This window comes from Thamnophis sirtalis, unplaced genomic scaffold (assembly GCF_051295495.1).
Source record: "Thamnophis sirtalis isolate CommonGarterSnake01/CBP01778 unplaced genomic scaffold, rThaSir2_p1.2 scaffold_9, whole genome shotgun sequence".
NCBI classification, from domain to species: domain Eukaryota; kingdom Metazoa; phylum Chordata; class Lepidosauria; order Squamata; family Natricidae; genus Thamnophis; species Thamnophis sirtalis.
In genome coordinates, this window is record NW_028261389.1 from 48,982,733 (window position 1) to 49,000,872 (window position 18,140).

Genomic DNA, 18,140 nt, shown 5'->3' on the forward strand with positions numbered 1-18,140 from the left:
AGGTCTGGACAAAGGATGTTGCAATGTGCTCTACATGGGGCTGCCCTTGAGGAACATCCGGCGACTTCAGCTAGTACAGAACGCAGCCGCGCGAGTGATCGCGGGTGCACCCCGATTCACCCGCATTACACCTATCCTCCGCGAGCTGCGCTGGCTACCTGTCGATCTCCGGATGCGCTTCAAGGTGCTATTGACCACCCATAAAGCCCTACATGGCAGTGGATCTGGATACTTGAGAGACCGCCTTCTGCCAATTACCTCCCTACGGCCTATAAGATCTCATAGGTTGGGCCTCCTCCGCATCCCATCGGCCAGCCAATGTCGGCTGGCAACCACAAGGAGGAGGGCCTTCTCAGTAGCGGCCCCGACCCTTTGGAACGAACTCCCCGTAGAGATCCGTACCCTCACCACCGTCCAGGCCTTCCGCACAGCCTTGAAGAACTGGCTCGCCCGTCAGGCCTGGGGATAAGGACCATTACCCCGCCCGAATGTTGTATGCATGTTGCGTATTATTTTATTATGTGTTGTCGTCTTAGTACTGTATTGTATTGTATTCCCCTCTCCCTGGTTTCTGTGAGCCGCCCTGAGTCCCCTCAGGGAAAAGGGCGGCCTACAAATAAAATCAATTCCAATTCCAATTCCAAAGTACCTGGAGAGTTCAGGAGAGACCTCTCCAGTGGATCATAAAATACAAAGATCTGCAAACAGAAGTAGAATAACTGTGGCACAAGAGATCAAAGATCGTACTGGTATTAATTGGTGCTATCTCAAAACAACTGGAGCACCCCTTAAACACCATTGTACTGACAAAAACATCATCAGGAATTGCAAAACACAGTTTTCCTTGTAACAGCTTAGATCCTGTGACTATTTATTTCTGAGTAGATATAGTCACTTTTACCATATGTTGGAACTTCTCAATTCCTACTGATGGCTATTACAGTTGTTAAATTACAATCATGGGATTCATTCCACCAGATTTCCATTACACTTAGTAATTATATTTGCCTCCCTGTACTAAGATTTCCTGCTCATTTTGTTAATTTCCTGTATTTTGAGTCATATTAGTGAATAGATTATGAAAGCCAAGAACTTTATGAGCCAATATTCTTTTTTATTTTTCACAGTTTGATTTCACCAACACTCAGAATTGGTGAAAATATGAAATATTAATCTGAAAAAACAGAAAAAACAGAAAATCTGAAAAACCAGAAAATCCTTTCAACCCAAAAAAGATTTGTATTTGGACAGGAATACAAACATGTTACAAATATTATGTACCAATATGGTGTATCCTTTACTTTTGGGGATTCAAATCTCCTTAGAATTTCCTTGTTTTTGGTTCACTAGTTGGTCAGTGAGAAAGAATCTAAAAAATGAAATATGGAAATATTGAATATTGAAAAAAATGAAAAATCAATGTATCTTTGCACTTCTACCACCGGGCAGGACATCAAAGTATAGCCAACCGAACAAATAGGTTTAAAAATAGTTTCTATCCTTGGGCTGTCAGATTTTTAAATACAACCACAATCACTCCATGCACACGTGGAAACGTATGACTAGTTTTTTCTTTTTTTGTTTCCGCTATAATTTTGCACCAGTGAGGCTAAAACCAATTTTGTTGTATTTATTTTGTACTGTGGGAAATTATCATCCAGCCCTCAAGCCATGTGGCTCTGTCCAACAATAAACCATCTTTCCAAGCAGCCTCCATGTCTCCAGTGTCTTCTTCCCCACTTGGAGCTGAACCCAGAAGGACATTTCTTTCAACAATTGGCGACCCACAGATGGGACTCCAAGCTAACCTAACAAATGGATATGGCCCAGGTAAGCCTTCCATGTCGGCACAGACCCCATTGAGTCTGTGGGTGGACTTTATCTTGACCTTAACCATTGGATCTAGGTTTTAAAGGGGTTTTGAGTTTGAGCTGAAAGGCTGCCTAGAAAGAAGGTGAGTACCTCTAAATTTTAATTCTCTAAAGTTTAATTTAAAGCATGGCAAAGCATGGGAAATGTGTGTATGCGTCCATGTGTGGGATCCTTCTCCTGATCACAGCTGGATCTTGGTTCCTCTGTGTGTTTTACCAAGAGAGCCTGGAAAGTATTAGGGTCAGGCCAGAGCACAGGACCTTCTGTTAGGAAAAGGAGAGTGTGTGTGAAAATGGATGGAAAAATGAATGAAAATTTTGTTGTTGTTGTTGTCCTGTGAAAGCAAAAAGAAAGCAAAGCCTCATTGTGTGTAAAGGAAGGAGATGCGGGTACTAACTGAAAGGGCAGAGGTCCTTCTCAGATTACCTTTTTGATCTGTAAAACCCTAGCGGAAATTCCCTGGTAGGAAGGGACCGAATACTTCATAGGGGAATTTGAAGTCCTTCCCAGAATCTTTTTTTTTCTGAAAATTTATGGGGCGCTGGGCACCCGGCTAATCCAAAGTGAGCCCTGCATCTAATGGGTCATGGGAGGTGTTAGCTCGAGGGTGAAGGGAAAATCCCTTGGAGATTTCCTAGAAGCCTGGGACGCCAGGCACATGCCTATCTTGGCAGGCATGAAGGCAAGGAAATCGTGTGAGAAATGGGCTTTGCTGAAAGATAATACAGGAAAACTAATTTGGCTATATAAAGGTACTTAAAAGAAAAGGGAAAAATGTTGGGGTTTCTTTTTTTCTCTTGTCTGTCTCTTTCTTTGTCTTTTATGCAACCACATGGCTTGTTTGTTAAGATTTGTGCCTTCCCTAATTTAACAGATTTGTGCTGGGAAGTGTTCAAAGAAAGAAAAGAGTAAACTGGCAGAAATTGCCTTCGCTCAGTTTGTTCCCCCCCCCAAAAAAAACTAGAGTACAGAGAAGTTTTTTTCCTGCCTTCCTTCCCTGTACCTTAAAGTAACAACCCAGGAAACGTTTTAAGTTCATTTACAGGAAAAGTTTCATCCTTGCTTCTATCGTGTGTTTAAATGATTTTACCTGTTTATTTCCTTCCTGAAGCATGTGAATCCAGACCCCATTTCTCATCTGTGATATCCCCATAATGTTATCAGTTTATCTGTTTAGTAACGGATGATTTTACCTTTTTTTAAACTCTGCCTGCAAGCTTTCTACCCACCCCCAAGCCCCTCCCTTACCCTTAATCCTCCAACAATGCCTTTTTTGTGGGGGAGGGAACCTTGTTCTCATGTTTTCAGCCCTGACGTTTTTCAGGTGAGTATAGATTTTTTTTCCTTTTGGGGGGGAGGAGGAGAGTGTTGCCTTGTGTGTGCATGTATGAGATGAAGGAAATTCATACTAAAGGTTTGCCTTCAACCTGAGTAAAAACCCTCTGCACATCTATCTGGCCAACCTACTCGAAACCTGGCCTCTAGAAGAGAGTTTTGATTTAGATTTTGTAACAAATTTGCTGATTTTCTGGCCACCATCAGATGAACTGAAGAGAAGTTCTACCTGAGTTTCTTCCCCAAAGAGATTAAGGAGTCCACAGGGATAGCAGGTAATAAGGTAAAGCCTGACTGAATGGGAAGACCTAGGTAATTGGACTTGATTAATTTGATATAATGTCTGTTAAAAAAATTCTTAGGTTTGCATCTATACTAATAACATGTAGAATTGAATGGCATTGAATTGATGGTGATATGTTTGACCAGCTAGCTAAATAAATAAATAAGCTTGGGCTTTAAGCTGTGGGGGAGGGGAGAGTAGTTAGGATTTAAACTGCTCTCTGAGTTTCCCCACTGCTTGCAGAATGAGCCACATGTTCCCCAGGTAAAGGAAATTGAAGATTTAAAGGGATAGAACCTCCCTCAGGTCTGAAAGTGTTGTTCCATGGTATATGTGTGTGTAATCATTTACAGACCTGGAGGGAAGTTGAGATCCCTTAATAATAGAAAATGGAGCTCATTGGCTTATGTACAGCTCCCTGAAATAATTGTAATAATTGCTTTGTATGAAGAAAGAATGAAATGGGATTTTTTTGTATGTGAAATTAATTTACACAAGCAGTCTGATTGCAGTGCAAATGTGAGTATGTCAATGGTAAAAGTTGGTATGAATATACTTTGATTTCCTTTCATATAAAGAAATAGTAAGTTGCAAGATTGTTTAATGGTATGTGTGTGTATGCTTATGTGTTATTTCCAAACCTGAAGGGAGAGTGAGATCCTCTAATAAAATAAAATGAAGCTTGGTGGCTTGTGAAAAAGCTTCCTGAAATAGTTATAATGATTGGTTAGCATGAGCAAGCATGAGCGTCTGATTGCAGTATGAATGTATGTGTCCCCAATGCCCCAGGGAGTACTAAGTGAAGAGGTCCAGAGACCTGTGATTGCCTGCGTGAATCCCGCCCCCCCCTTCTTCCTTCTGGGTCATTCTTTGGAGGAAGCAGAAAAGGCGGGGAGAGTGAGTGTCTGCTCATTTTACAATGAGTGTGTGTATGAAATGCCCCCAGTGATACCTGTGAATGCCTCTGTGCACCCCCTCTTCATTCCCTCCTTCCTTTTGGGTCATTGAAGGGGGGGCTGAAGTTTTTCTGTTCACTTTAACCATTTTTTTCCCTCTCTCTTCTGAGAAATTTGGAGTAAATGGGTGACCTGCTCCTTTACCTTTCACTGTTGTTATCTTTTCATCTATAAAAGTTATGCAATTACATCTTTTCTGCTCTGAATACAATTTTGATTTTTTTTCTTTTCCTTCTGGAAATTTTTGAGGTTTAAAATGCTTAATTAAACCTATAAAAAGAAATGATTTTGAGATATTTTGCTTACATTTGTAAATGTTTTAACATTTAATGAGAATTTGCTTCCATCTGAATGGAATCTAATATTTTGGAGTGTTGACTCAAAGAACCTCTTTTTTTTAATTGCATTTTTTTTAAAGCTGTTTTTCTTCCCTTTCTCTTTTACATCTGAGTGCATTTTTAAAAGCTTGTGAGTCAAGGTGCTCTACCCTATGATATTTTGTTTGTTTGTTTGCAACACAAGTTGTTGTCCCTTTTGAAAATTTACTCATCTTACTGCAAAAGCGTTTCAATCATAGAAGCAGTGGGAATGTCATGTTCCATGAAATTTACATTGTCTGCCTTCTGGAATAATGTTTGCATTTCCACACTTGGACAGAATGGGTGAGATTCCACAACATGAGACTAAAGATATGTCTGTAAAGAACTGTATATTTGGCCTCTCCTCTTTTTCTTCACCTCAGAAACAAAGGACTGCTAGCTCAAACCATAACTCTTGAATTGGCTGCTGGTGATTGCATCCTGATAAAACCTGACATGGGGGAAAAAACTTAGCCAAGCCTGGGACAGACTCTACCAAGCCTGACTGACCACTCTTACCAGCAAGCTAAGCCTAATGCCATTCAGCAGATATAAAAGAATGGACCCTGAGATAGAGAAATAAAGACCAAAAAACTCTCTTCTATCCCCAGAAGACAGCTGTAAAGACTATGGGGGAGGGTGAAAATTGATCCTAAAGTTTTCTTTCTTTGCTTCCTTCATAGAAATTCATTGTAAGGTTTCTTTCTTGTCTCATTTATATTGTAATCAGTTTAATGTATTCATGTAAGAATTGTATTTGAGAATGCCTAGCACAGCAATTTCTGAACACCTTAGATTTCTGTCTAGTGGGAGGGAAAGTTTGTCCAAAATGTCTGTATTTTCTGTATTGTAGAAACAGCTACACACACACACAAAGGAGAGAGAGAGAGAGAGAGAGAGAGAGGGAGGGAGGGAGGGAGGGAGAGAGAGAGAGAGAGAGTGTCTATTCAGAATTAGATTGAAACTATCTCCTCCACACACAGTTTTTCCTAGGTTGTTTTTTGCCCCAGCACAAAAGCCTAAACAGTGATTTCTCCCTTTTAATCCCATTGGGGGTGGGTCAATTCCCCTCAGGCAATTCCCCCAGTTGAAGAGCTAGCAGAGAGGATCTCCCCCCCCAAAAAAAACCCCAAGCCCTCACTGTGACCAAAAAAAAAACAAAAAAAAAACCCCCACGCTGCCCAGTAAAGCAGGATATGTTGCACTGGTGGTCTCATGAGTAGGAGTCCCCAGGCTCATTCTGTGTAATTTTACAAATACTAAATAGCCTGGCTTGCACACCAGCTAAACTCAATTTGGCCTCACTAAAATAAGAGCCAGGGCAGGTTCAAGAACCATCCCTTTTAAAATGGGCAGCCTGTAACTTAAAGGGAAGCATGGCTGTGAATAATTTTGGGATTTCTGCTTGCTTAAAACCTATCTGAAAGCTCACAGAAAGTGATATCTGATACTAATTGGCATGGAAAATTGGATACTGTAAATTTCTTTCCAGAAATTTGTGCCCTGGTTGCTAGACCTTCATGGTTGAAAGCTATCTGGGAGCCACTGAAGAGATCCTTCTGCTGTCTCTCTCAATGGTTTTTCATCAGAAGAATTAAGTCTCCCTGATCTGACCATTTTAATCTTTTGTCAAAAACATGTGCGTTCCACGCACATGTTTTGGGGGAAAAAAGGAGGGATTGTGGAAAGTTATCATCCAGCCTTCTCCCAGAAAAATGAAATATTCTAGGAAATATTGAAAAGGCAGAATATTTCTCTGGATGTGAAAAGAAAGAAACATGCTTTAAAAGACAGAATAGTTGCCTGTAGCTTCCTGCCCATCCCCACTTTGTCAATAGGCCATTGAGAAGGCCAGGCTAGCCCACTTTACATAATAAAGACTTCTCCACTCCAGCCCCAGGGGGGATGGGAGCAAAGGCATGATAATGTTGGAACTTTACTCAACTGACCACAAGGCATCTGAGAACTCATCACAGCCTAGAGAGTAGCCCCTGCATGGCCCCATGGGAGTCTGACAACCAATCAGAATACATTTCTTACACAGGAACAGGAAACAGAGAGGTGGGACTAAACAGGGTATAAAAAGTCTAGCAAGCCCCTCCTTCAGCCCTTTTCTTCTTCTCCACTAACATTGAAGCATTTGATCACCTATTCTGTTCAGGGCTCAAGCCATGTGGCCCTGTCCAACAATAAACCATCTTTCCAAGCAGCCTCCATCTCTCCAGTGTCTTCTTTCCCACTTGAAGCTGAACCCAGAAGGACATTTATTTCAACAGTACAATGACAATAAAGACTATACTTACACTATACTTATACTTAGACGTGTAATGACACACATTCCACAGGAAAGGAAAAAACAAATGCTTTGAAGGTAAAAAATGAAAGAATAAACAGCAAGCTGAGAAGCAAAATGGAGATCTATAAGAAACAGAAGCAGGACTAATAATGAAAGAGGAGTACATAGTAATAGGGAGTTCAAACTTGTAGAGATGGGCTTAGGGAGTCCAAAGTTCAGAATGAATTGAGGCAAAAGTAATTGCACAATTTTCCTCTTTTCTGAGACAAAACACATGTAGCCCCATATACTTGTTTGTTATAAAGTGAGCAGCTTTATAAATATTTTAAATAAAAATAAACAAATAAGGAGATACTTTGGGTCCTTTTTTCCCACCCCACCCCACCCCACCCCACCCAAGCTTTCCGCATTAATTGCAGCTTTGCCAATCAACAGATTACCACCTCTGCATACTCTTGGTAAAAATCCCAACCTAGAAGGGAAACACATGCAGCAGACTTTAGCTTCCCAGAGACTTAAAACATGACAACTTTCCCTGTATCCCCAGTCCCACCCACAAGGTCTGGCAGCCAAACAATGCTAGGAAGAGTTCTATAGACCTGGTGCTATTTTTCCATGTATGCCGGATGATCAGGTGATGAACATTCAAGAAGTAATAAATATGAAGAATATAAATATGAAGAATTTATTTATGGCATATTCTGTGTGTTTTGGTTTTTATTAGCAGGAGCTCTCAAAAATTTAATCTATTCATATTGTAGTCATTAACAGTTTGTTATCTGTTTACAAACACACTATATTGAAACTAACTAAGAGAAAGTTGTCAAGGAAACTATGATTAAGGTGGGCAAAAAACTTCAGGTATAATACTGAGCTGGAAAAATGAGAAAAACTTTGGGAAACACATTTGTAACTGACCATGTGTGCGATATACAAGGAAAATCAGTACAAAATGTTTTATAGATGGCACTTGTCACCCACGAGGCTCACAAAGATATTCCCAAACATATCACTTATGTGCTAGAAGTGTGAAAAATCATATGGGACTTACTATCACACATGGTGGACATGCAAGAAGGCCAAAAAAATACTGGACCAAAATTAAAAAGTGGCTCAAGAAATAATGGGGAACCACATAGACTGGAAACTGAAACTATTTTATTAGGTTTAACTACAACAAAGTATAGTAGAGAAATATACCTAATCCTACATATTCCAACAGCGGCCAGAATAACGTATGCACAAAAGTGGAAGAACAATATAGTAACTGAAGGAAGATGAAGTGATAAGGAAGATCTTAGAATGAGTGGAGATGGACAAATTGACGAAGGAAATAACAAGGAAAGGAGGAATCAGAATACTATTAGTTTGGGGAAAATGGTACAAATGGTTAGAGGATAGAAATAAGAAATAGGGGGGAGGAGGTGCCAACATTGCAACAATACGGATATGCGGGCTTGATGCTCCAAGACCACAGCCAATACTTTGGCCACTGGGTGGTCCAATCGGACCTAAACCGTCCCACAGAGACAGTGAACAGGAAGAATATGTCTTGCTGATCTTAGGGACATCGCAAAGTCCCTGATGGATCCAAGAGAAGTTCTTTTAGCTGGTGACAAAAAATCCAGCCATTAGGCTGATGAAGTTGGGACGGCTCCAAAATGGAAGGATACGGAAAGAGAAAGTGTTTCCAGCTGATGAGGAATTTTTGCTGTTTTAAAAGAGACTGCCTATAAAAAACTTAAAGTTAATTTAAATTTGAGAACAGAAGAAACAAGCGGTGGAATTAAGCTTTGAATGGTTTTGGACAGTGGGTTATCTTACTTTTTAAATGCTATCTTTATGGATGGAATTTATGCAAGCCTTTTAAAACAAATGGATTAAGTTTTCTTCTATTTTTTTTCTTTTATTATTCTTTGTAACCTATGGACTAAAATTCTTCTCTTTCATTACTGTGAGTGCTCTTCTAACTCATTCAAGAATCGGACTTTTTTTAAAACTTGAAATACAAAAAAGATACAAAAAGAAACAAAGAAAATTGCAACAATAACACTGCTACTTGGAGGCTGGAAGGTTTGTGTATTGGGTTCGAAACACTCTTACTTTTCACACTGATTATCCTGGCTTGGCACTCCAAGGTCTCACTCCTTGTTTATAGAGAGTGATCAGAAGAAAAGCATGCAGATGTTCCTTTGAAGTATATCTTTAACCAGAGAAAAGTGAAAATAAAACGTTATTGTGAATCTATGCTTAATTTTGTTAACCTTCTAAGCTAGAGCAGCAGTGTTTGTTAGCTGGAAATAATGGCACAATTTCAACAGCAGAAAGAAACTTTAAGTCTGCAAAAGATATTTTCAGAAATACAGACATTATCAAATACATATGAGAGGATAGAGAAGAAGCTGGAAGACTTAGGGCATCTAACAGCAAAATATGATGAAGAAGTTGATGTTTATCAAGTGGAAAAAGTGGTGGTTAAAACCCTAAAAATCAAAGAGGAAAATGAATATAAAGAAATTAAATTTGCTGATATTTGTGGTGATTGGTTTGTCTCTGAAATTGGAAAGAGTGGAATACTGAAAGAGGAACTAAATGGAGGAGAAATCTACAAGATACAGATGGCAAGATACAGAAGAAGAAAAAACAAAGAATTTATGGATTTAAAGAGAGAAATTTTATTAGCAATATCATTGATAACACTATTGAAAATCAAAGATAAGCTGATTAAGGAAACAGAAGAAGGGCATCGAAATTACATGAGAGATTTTATAAACAAGGAGTTGCTAAGAGGAGTCCATACAAAGTTGATTAAGGAGAAGATTAGAGGACTGACACTACAAATGGCAGAAGATATGAGACTGTTTTGCTACTGGAAAGATACAGGTTGATAGATGGAATAGTATAATTTAAAACTAGTTAAACTTAGTGAAATTTAGTGACAACAGATATAATTAAATAAATAATTGATAATGTTACTAATGTATACAATGTGTAGTGTTATGATATGAATAAATATGAATATTGAAAATGTTATGATACAGGATATAGTTAAATAAAGGAGGGATAATTATATATATGTATGTATGTATGTATGTATGTATGTATGTATGTATGTATTTAGTGTCACAACCCCTGGTATGTCCAAATATGGGAGGAAGCTTACTGCTTCCATTCTCTGTCTATCGGCTCGTCACAAGAGACCATCCAGACAGAAACCCCTTTTTTTTTTTTAATATTGGGTTTCTGTCTGAATGGTCTCTTGTGACGAGCCGATAGACAGAGAATGGAAGCAGTAAGCTTCCTCCCATATTTGGGCATACCAGGGGTTGTGACACTAAATACATACCTATTTCCCTAGCTCAGCTGATAAAGGAGGAGAACCTTGTGGCTTAGTGGTTAACACATCTGCCTAATATGTAATACAGCCCAGGTTCGAATCCCAGTAAGGGTATGGCTAGCTGATGAGAGCTAAATAGCTTGAAACAGATCTATAGTAGTCTCCCTTTATTTATTTATCAGCACAAATACAACACAAATGTGTGTGTGTGTATATATGTGTGTGTGTGTGTGTGTGTGTGTGTGCGTGTGTGTGTGTGTGTGTATGTACAACATAGGAAACTGGATGTAAATAGTAAACAGTGATTTGGAAAGGAGGATTAGAAAATTTTGTTATTAAACATTATGGATGTTTAGCTAGAATAGGACATAAGGATTCAGTGTTAATGGAGGATTTTAGAAATAGTAAATGAAATGCCAGTATGTGGTTATGTATTAAATCTTGGGATATTTTATGAAGGATATTTAAACAATTATAGTCAAATGGAAATGGAGGTATGATGATGGTAACATGTATAAATATCTGAGTTAAAATACTTGAGTTAATATGAATTATGTTTGTTGACTGTGGAAGAGGTGCACGAAAGTCTTTTTGTAACCAACTGATACACTTTCTACAGTATGTAAAGAAGTATGTGTTGTATTTGTTTTGAAAATTAAAAATTAAAAAAAAGAAAAAAGAAATAGGGAAATGTAAAATTAAGGTACAGTAGAAGAATTAGGATATAGAGATAGGGGATAGGAAGGGATAAGATATACTAAGGTAAGAAAAGTATATACAATATAATATAGGCAATACGATAGTCTCATATAAATGACTAAATATAAATAACTAAGAAATAGTACATGAAAAGGAGTATGAAACAAGGGGACCACAAATGTAAAATTGAAATGTATAGGAGGGGAAACATTAGCTGTAAAGATACACTGATATGTAACTGCTGTATGATGGAACGTTTAGTTCCTGTGTTGTTTTAAGTTACGTGTTTGTTTTTCTTGATGTGTTTAAGTGTTTAAAATAACAAATTAAAAAGAAGAAGAAGAAACTAACTTGTGATGTGTGAAATGCAATAAAGTGCATTGTATGTGCTAAGAATAATGATTCATAAGGCTCTGTTCCTGCTCTGCGAAGTGAAATGGCATGCCATTAGCCAATGGAAACATTTCAAAAAAGTATCCTCTGGTGAACTTAATTTTTCTCAGTATTTCATTTTAGATGAAACCAAGCTTAGGGAAGAGCTGTGGAGAGTTGGAATGTTCACTTTCGTGCAACCACTTTGATCTGGAAATGTGTCACCTTGTTATGAAACATACATGCCATGTAGAGTCTACCATTTCTATGTACACCATCCATATTTCGGGAGCTCACAGAGCTTCTTGAACTTGAAAGTTCTTAAATTTTATCATTATGCTTCTGTAAGGGAAGTTAGGCTGATAGTTAGATGGTGTGCAAGTTGGAAGACAAATTTCCCCTCAAACAATCCTGTAAGAAAATTCAATGATTGCCTGATTATTTATTTGTATGGACATTAGAAATGGCAGAAAAAACATAGTCGCCTCCATAACACAACAATTAGTTGACTGATGCGAAAGAAGGTATGCAGCACATCCAACCTATGTAGCTGAAGTCCTCTGTGATCTTTAAGTTTTTGATTTTCCTTCTATGTTCCAGTTTTTATCAAAAACCAGTTGAGTCATTATTTTTCTTCTTTTTTTAAAAAAAAGAAAACTACTCCAGTTGTTCTCTATCTTTTTTGCATTAAGTATAAGGTAAAGGTAAATGTTCCCCTCGCACATATGTGCTAGCTGTTCCTGACTCTAGGGGGCAGTGGTCTTCTCCATTTCAAAGCCATAGAGCAAGTGTTGTCCGAAGATGTCTCCGTGGTCATGTGGCCGGCATGACTAAACACCAAAGGTGCATGGAACACTGTTACCTTCCCACCAAATTGGTCCCTATTTTTCTACTTGCATTTTTACATGCTTTCGAACTAACTATATTTGTGATTTTTTTATTAATATAATATAAATATGTCATAGATGTTGAAATAATACTAGCCTTAACTCCAATCTTACCCTTAGTTATATACACATATCTACTAATAATACTTGAAGAAATATTTATATTATCCCACCTGGAATTCTTAGCTGTCCTAAGAGTTAAAGCAGCTTTCTGTGTCAAGTCCTAGTGAACAATGTGTTAGGTATATTTTTGGAAAATACATTCAGTATCATTTTGATAAGATGATCAATGTGCAATCTGTCTATTCCATTTGAGCTGAAACGAGCTGAAAATGACTAGACCATCAAAAGCTTAAGCAGGAATTAAATCTCCCCAGAGAATATTTGCTACACAGGAAGAAACAAAGCAAGTGCATATTTCTGAGTACTGACCTGATCCCATCCTAGAGATTTCAGGAATTTTAAGCCCCAAGTGGGCCCTCCTTAAAAATAAACCAGAATGCAAAATATGTCTCAGATGATCTGTATCTAGGCATAGCATTTCCTGAACAGCAGTGAAATATCCCTATGTTTGGGGAAGTTTGGTTAATGTTATATGTTATCTTTTTTCATTGAATAACATTTTCCCTAGCTGGCTTGAAAAGAAAGCCCATTCCTTCTCTTAGCTGTATTCAGAAACAGGTTCACACTGTATTTTTTTGCTCATAGCTATTTCATAAACCTAGTCAACTGAATCCAAATAACACTTATTATTGAGGAATTGGATATCTAATCTATTTTTATAATAGAAAGATTAAATAAACCATTGTCAAATTGGATTTAAGTTGCTTAAGTTGGTCCCCAGAGTCCAAAAGATATAGGACACAATTACTTGTTTTAAAATTTAAACTTAAATTCATGATCTCATGGAGGCATAATGAACTTCCATAGTAACATGATTATAATATGCTTGGAGTTGGGGTTCAGCCAAGGTAAAGGTTGTACAAAACAGTGATGGGATAGGGTGTTAATTTTGACATGAGCGGGCATAGAGAGTGACCCACGAGTATTTAAAAAGTTGCTAGATTTATGCAACTTCTGAAACAGTGCACAGTTATGCCTAAAAGTACACATTATTGACCATATGGATTACTTATGGATCAACTTGGGCCTAACAAAGAAAAGTAGGAAAACATTTTTTTTCCATATGGAGAGAGTAAAATACATTGCCTGTTTTCCCTCATTTTTTTCCTCCAGGGAAATTATATTGCCTTTTGTTTGCTGATGAAAATAACTGAAGCAGTTTGGTCTAGTGCAAGGGTCTGCTACCTTAAACATTCAAAGAGCCACTTGGACCCATTTCCCACAGAAAACACTGGGAGCCACAATACTTGGGTGGGAGTGGCCAACTCAACATCATTCAGTCCCATCCAGTCACATGACACACACACACACACACACATACACACACACACACCAGTGGTGGGTTCCGGATTCCGTTCCAACTGGTACGGTTGGAAAGGCCCCAGCATCACCCACATGCACACGTGCGGCACGTGCGCACACACGTTGTAGCTGCAAACGACACTTCCACAAGCAGATGGAGCGTCGCGCAGGCGCATTGCGCGGAAGTACTGACAGCTTTATTTTTTAATTTTTTTTATTTTAAACACATAAACAAAAACAAACACATGACTTAACACAACATAGGAACAAGAAGTTCCATCATATATCATATAGCAGTTCTGTATCAGTTTCTTTACAGTTAGTGTTTTCCCTTCTATACATTTCTATCTTGCATTCGTGGTCTCCTTATTCGTTATCCATTTTTATGTACAATTCTATATTTGTTTATACTTAGTTATTTATACCAAAATATTGTTTACCTATATTGTATTTTATATTTTTACTGTCATTTATTCTCTTACACACAATTATAGGTATACATTCACATAGTTATTCTTTTCCTTTGCCATTCTTATACTTTTATTATTCCATTTAAAAGGTTATAATATACAGTTTGGGTTGATTTGTTTACCATCCCTAGCGCCTGTTGTAACACCACCTTATTTTCCCTTTCTTTTCTCCCTCCCTTCCTTCTCTACTTCCTTCCTTCCTCCTCTCCTTCCCCTTCTTTCTTCCCTTACCTCTCCCCTACTCTTACCCTCTCTCTACCCATTTCTGCCCTCTCTCCTTCTCTTTCTCTTCCTTCCACCCACCTCTCCTTACCTCTTTCTTCTTCCCTTACCTCTCCTCCACTCTTCCTCTTCTTTTCCTACTGCCTCTCCTTCTCTTTCTCTCCATTCTACCCTCTTCTTCTTTCCCTTCCTTCTTCCCTCCCTTCTCTACTTCCTTCCTCCTCTCATCTCCTTCCTTCTCCCCTCCCTTTCTTTTTCTCTTGTTATGGGTGTCTCTTTCAAATCTCAGTTTATGTTTTCTTGAGGATGGTATTTCCACAAACCCATATAATTTCATATCATTTCCTTTTTTCTCGTTCGTTCTACAGTCTATATGCCAGCCATCATCCTGATTTGATGGCTTATTCCTAATAATTCAGTCTGACTATTTTAATTTTCTGTGCTAATTCCTTTTGAGTTATTAAATTGGTCTGCCCACTCATTTGGTTCTATTTCAATTTCATCTACTTGATTACATAGCCCAGATGAAATCCAAGCCCTGTCAATTCTTACTTCCTGTATACAGGCTATATCTACCTTCAATTTCTTAAGTTTATTAAACATCTGGGCCCCTTTTTTTGGTGCATTCAGTCCATTCAAGTTTATCAAGATAATTGTTATTTCTTGATCCATCTTTAGCTGTTTTTTTTTTTTAACTTCTAGTTATTTCTAGTTTGTATCTGACTTTTCCCTCTCGTGCCTTCGTTCTCTGCTCTCTGTATGTTTCTTCCTCTCGGCCCTTACTTTCTAGTCCCTCTTTACTTCTTTGTTCTTCTTCCGCTTTGCTATATTCTTCATAGAATTTCTGTGCTTCTTCTGTATTCTCTATCATATCTTTTTCCTTGCCGAGATATCAGAACCCCTTCTGGTACCAACCATCTGTACATTGTTCTATTTTTATTTAACTGGTTTGTTAAAAATTGGTACTGCCTACATTGTTCCCGAATTCTCCGTGGAATCTGTTTGAGAGTGATCAACTCTTTTCCCTGTAATGTAATCGTCTCTTCTCTAGTTTTTTTGTAAATTTCATCTCTCGTTGTTTTTTTAGCAAATCTTACATGCACTTCTCTTGGGAGTCTATGTCTTCTGGCATAGTTAGTATGCACCCGATAAGCTTCATCGATTTCTCCTCTCAACTCTTGTTCTTTTATTTTGAGCATTTCAGTGAAAATTTCAATCATTTTTCTTTTCAGGTCTTCCTCCTTCTCTTCTGGTATGTTCTGGAATCTTAGGTAGAATGCAGCTCTTTCATTTTCAAGTCGGGTTATTGATATTTCTAGTTCTTTATTAAGTTGTTTATATTCCAATTCCATTTTTTCCCATCTTCTGATCTGCTTGTTCTATTTTTTCTTCCATACACTGGATTTTCTGTTCATTAATTGCTAAGGCCTTCTGTATACTTTCAATTTTGTCATCTACATTTTTGATAGTTCCTTTCAATTCTCCCATTTCATTTTTCATTTCTTTATGATTCCTCCTTGTCTCTTCATGATTAATAGTTGTCACTTCCTGGCTTTTTGCCAATGTCTCTTGTATCATCTGGAGCATCAATTGCATACTCGTTGGAGCTGGCCCTATTGTTCCTGCCATCTTTTCGCCTCTCTCCAACCCCAACACACTCTCAATTGATCTTTGATTTGAGGAAGGGTGTGTGGCTGAAATCACATTGGGTGTAGTTTCCCCCCCCACTAATTTTATTGAAGTTGCCATTTTTATCCCCCTATTTATCCTTGCCCACAATTGCATATAAGTTTTACTTTATTTTACTTCTACTTTATCAGTAATATCAATAATATAAGTAATTGTATATTACAATATTTGACAATAGTTAACCTTCCTTAATATCAAGTTTCAATACCTGAACATTCCTATATAGTATTCAATTCTATTTTGGTCCTTAATTAATATATATCATAGCTTTATATACCACACTATTATCTTATACCAATAGATGTCTCTCAATTTTATTATTTATACAGGTATTCAATTCTAGTAGTTAGTTTATCTCTATGCATATATATATATACACACAAACTTATGTCACCGTTTTCTTGCATCAGATTTCACGGTCCACATTTACAGTCCACTAGGTGTCACTCTCCCCTCACAGAGGCTGTTAATATCCAGGTTTCCAGCAAAGAAGTAAGGAAGAGGTCCCTTCCAAAACATTCCTCTCTCTCTGACACTGTTCCGAGGCAAATAAATATCAAGTACTTATAATTTCAACTATTCTTTGGAGAAAACAAAACAGCAGATGGAAGAACAAGAAGAAAAAGCAAAAACAACTAAACTACCAACCCGATTGTTAAACAATCTGAGCTTTCCAAGTCTTCTCGGCAGATGTCCATGCCAGGTTTTCGTTCTCACTTGGCCAATTCCTTCAAGTTATTTGGCCTGTCCCTTCCAACTCAGCAAACTCAGCGTCTCTGCTTCACTTCTTTTCGGCAAAATTGAACTGCAAAAACAGTCTCCTTCCCAGCGTCTCCTTCTTTCCAGCTCACTCTCTCTGCCAATTTCGCGTTGACCTCCTCTTTGGGTTGTCAGCAATAGTAACAAATATCCCGATTTCAACTGCTTCCCTCTCTATTTCCTTCCTTCTTATGCAGTCGCCATCGCTGGTCCTAACCAAATGGCAAGATAGTTCCTCGTCCGTTTAGGGGGTTTCTCCTATCCGCTGGGGGATTTGCCTTATCACCCCAGCATCTACAGAGTATCCCCTTTAATCTGCTGGCCTGTTCAGGAGCAACAGCGCTAAAAAATGACCCCAAACGAAGAAGTTAGAGTTAGAGGTTGGGAGAGCTCTCTTTCCTCTGCTCTAAGCATGGTGATGTCACCACAGGAAGTCCTAGTGCCGACAGCTTTAAGACACGGTAAGAAGCTCGGGTGAAGGGTTTTGTAGACTGAAGAAGGGACGCGACAACCAGGATGAACAACTAACAGGTTTATTTACAATAACTAAAGACAGCGATTCAAAGTGGCGCAGTGCGCGCCAAGGTATTTATATAACTGTTTAACCAATAGGAACCCGGGACTTGGGCAGCAACTGCTGTCAAGTCCCGGACCAATCAAAAGTAACTTTCGGCCGGCAACAGCTCCTGCTGCGTCCTGGCCAATCAGGAGGCAGCAGGCTGTTGCTGGCCTCCGAGAAGGTGCTGAACTAACTGAGCCTCATTTACATGGCTCATTAATATTTAACACCCCTTCCCCCCCAGTTCCGCGCATGCTCCCGGGTGGAGCATGCGTAGTCCTTAAGGTAGGCGGGGCGGCGCCGGACCCGCCCCGACCTTCGCAGTTCGACAGGAGTCGTCGGCGGAGGTGGACCTCCTTGTCGTAGCTCCTCCCGGAAGGGGGTGTAGCTCCAAGGCACGCCCTCTCGAGAAGGCCCAGAAGGCGGGCTCAACCTCAATGGTAAGCAGGGACGAGGTGGCGCGTCCTTAACAACAGTGTAGCCGCTCAATATCGGCCGTGGACTGCTCCGAGAGCTCGGCTGCTCTGGCAGTCTCCACGGCCTGGAGCAAGGTGATCTGGTGGTTCCGGAACATGCGGCTCCGCAGGTTGACGTCGCGGACCCCGCACACAAACTGTTCC

At 39.0% G+C, this 18,140-nt stretch overlaps 1 protein-coding gene across 1 annotated transcript in view; it reads right to left on the reverse strand.

The window, feature by feature from the left end:
• RXYLT1 (ribitol xylosyltransferase 1) overlaps nt 1–17,437 on the reverse strand; it is a 33,106-nt gene extending 15,669 nt beyond the window's left edge. The window contains exon 1 of the mRNA XM_087723505.1: nt 16,851–17,437. The gene's annotated coding sequence lies outside the window, so the exon portion shown is untranslated. The remainder of the gene's footprint in view (nt 1–16,850) is intronic.
• Between the last annotated feature and the right edge of the window lie 703 nt (nt 17,438–18,140).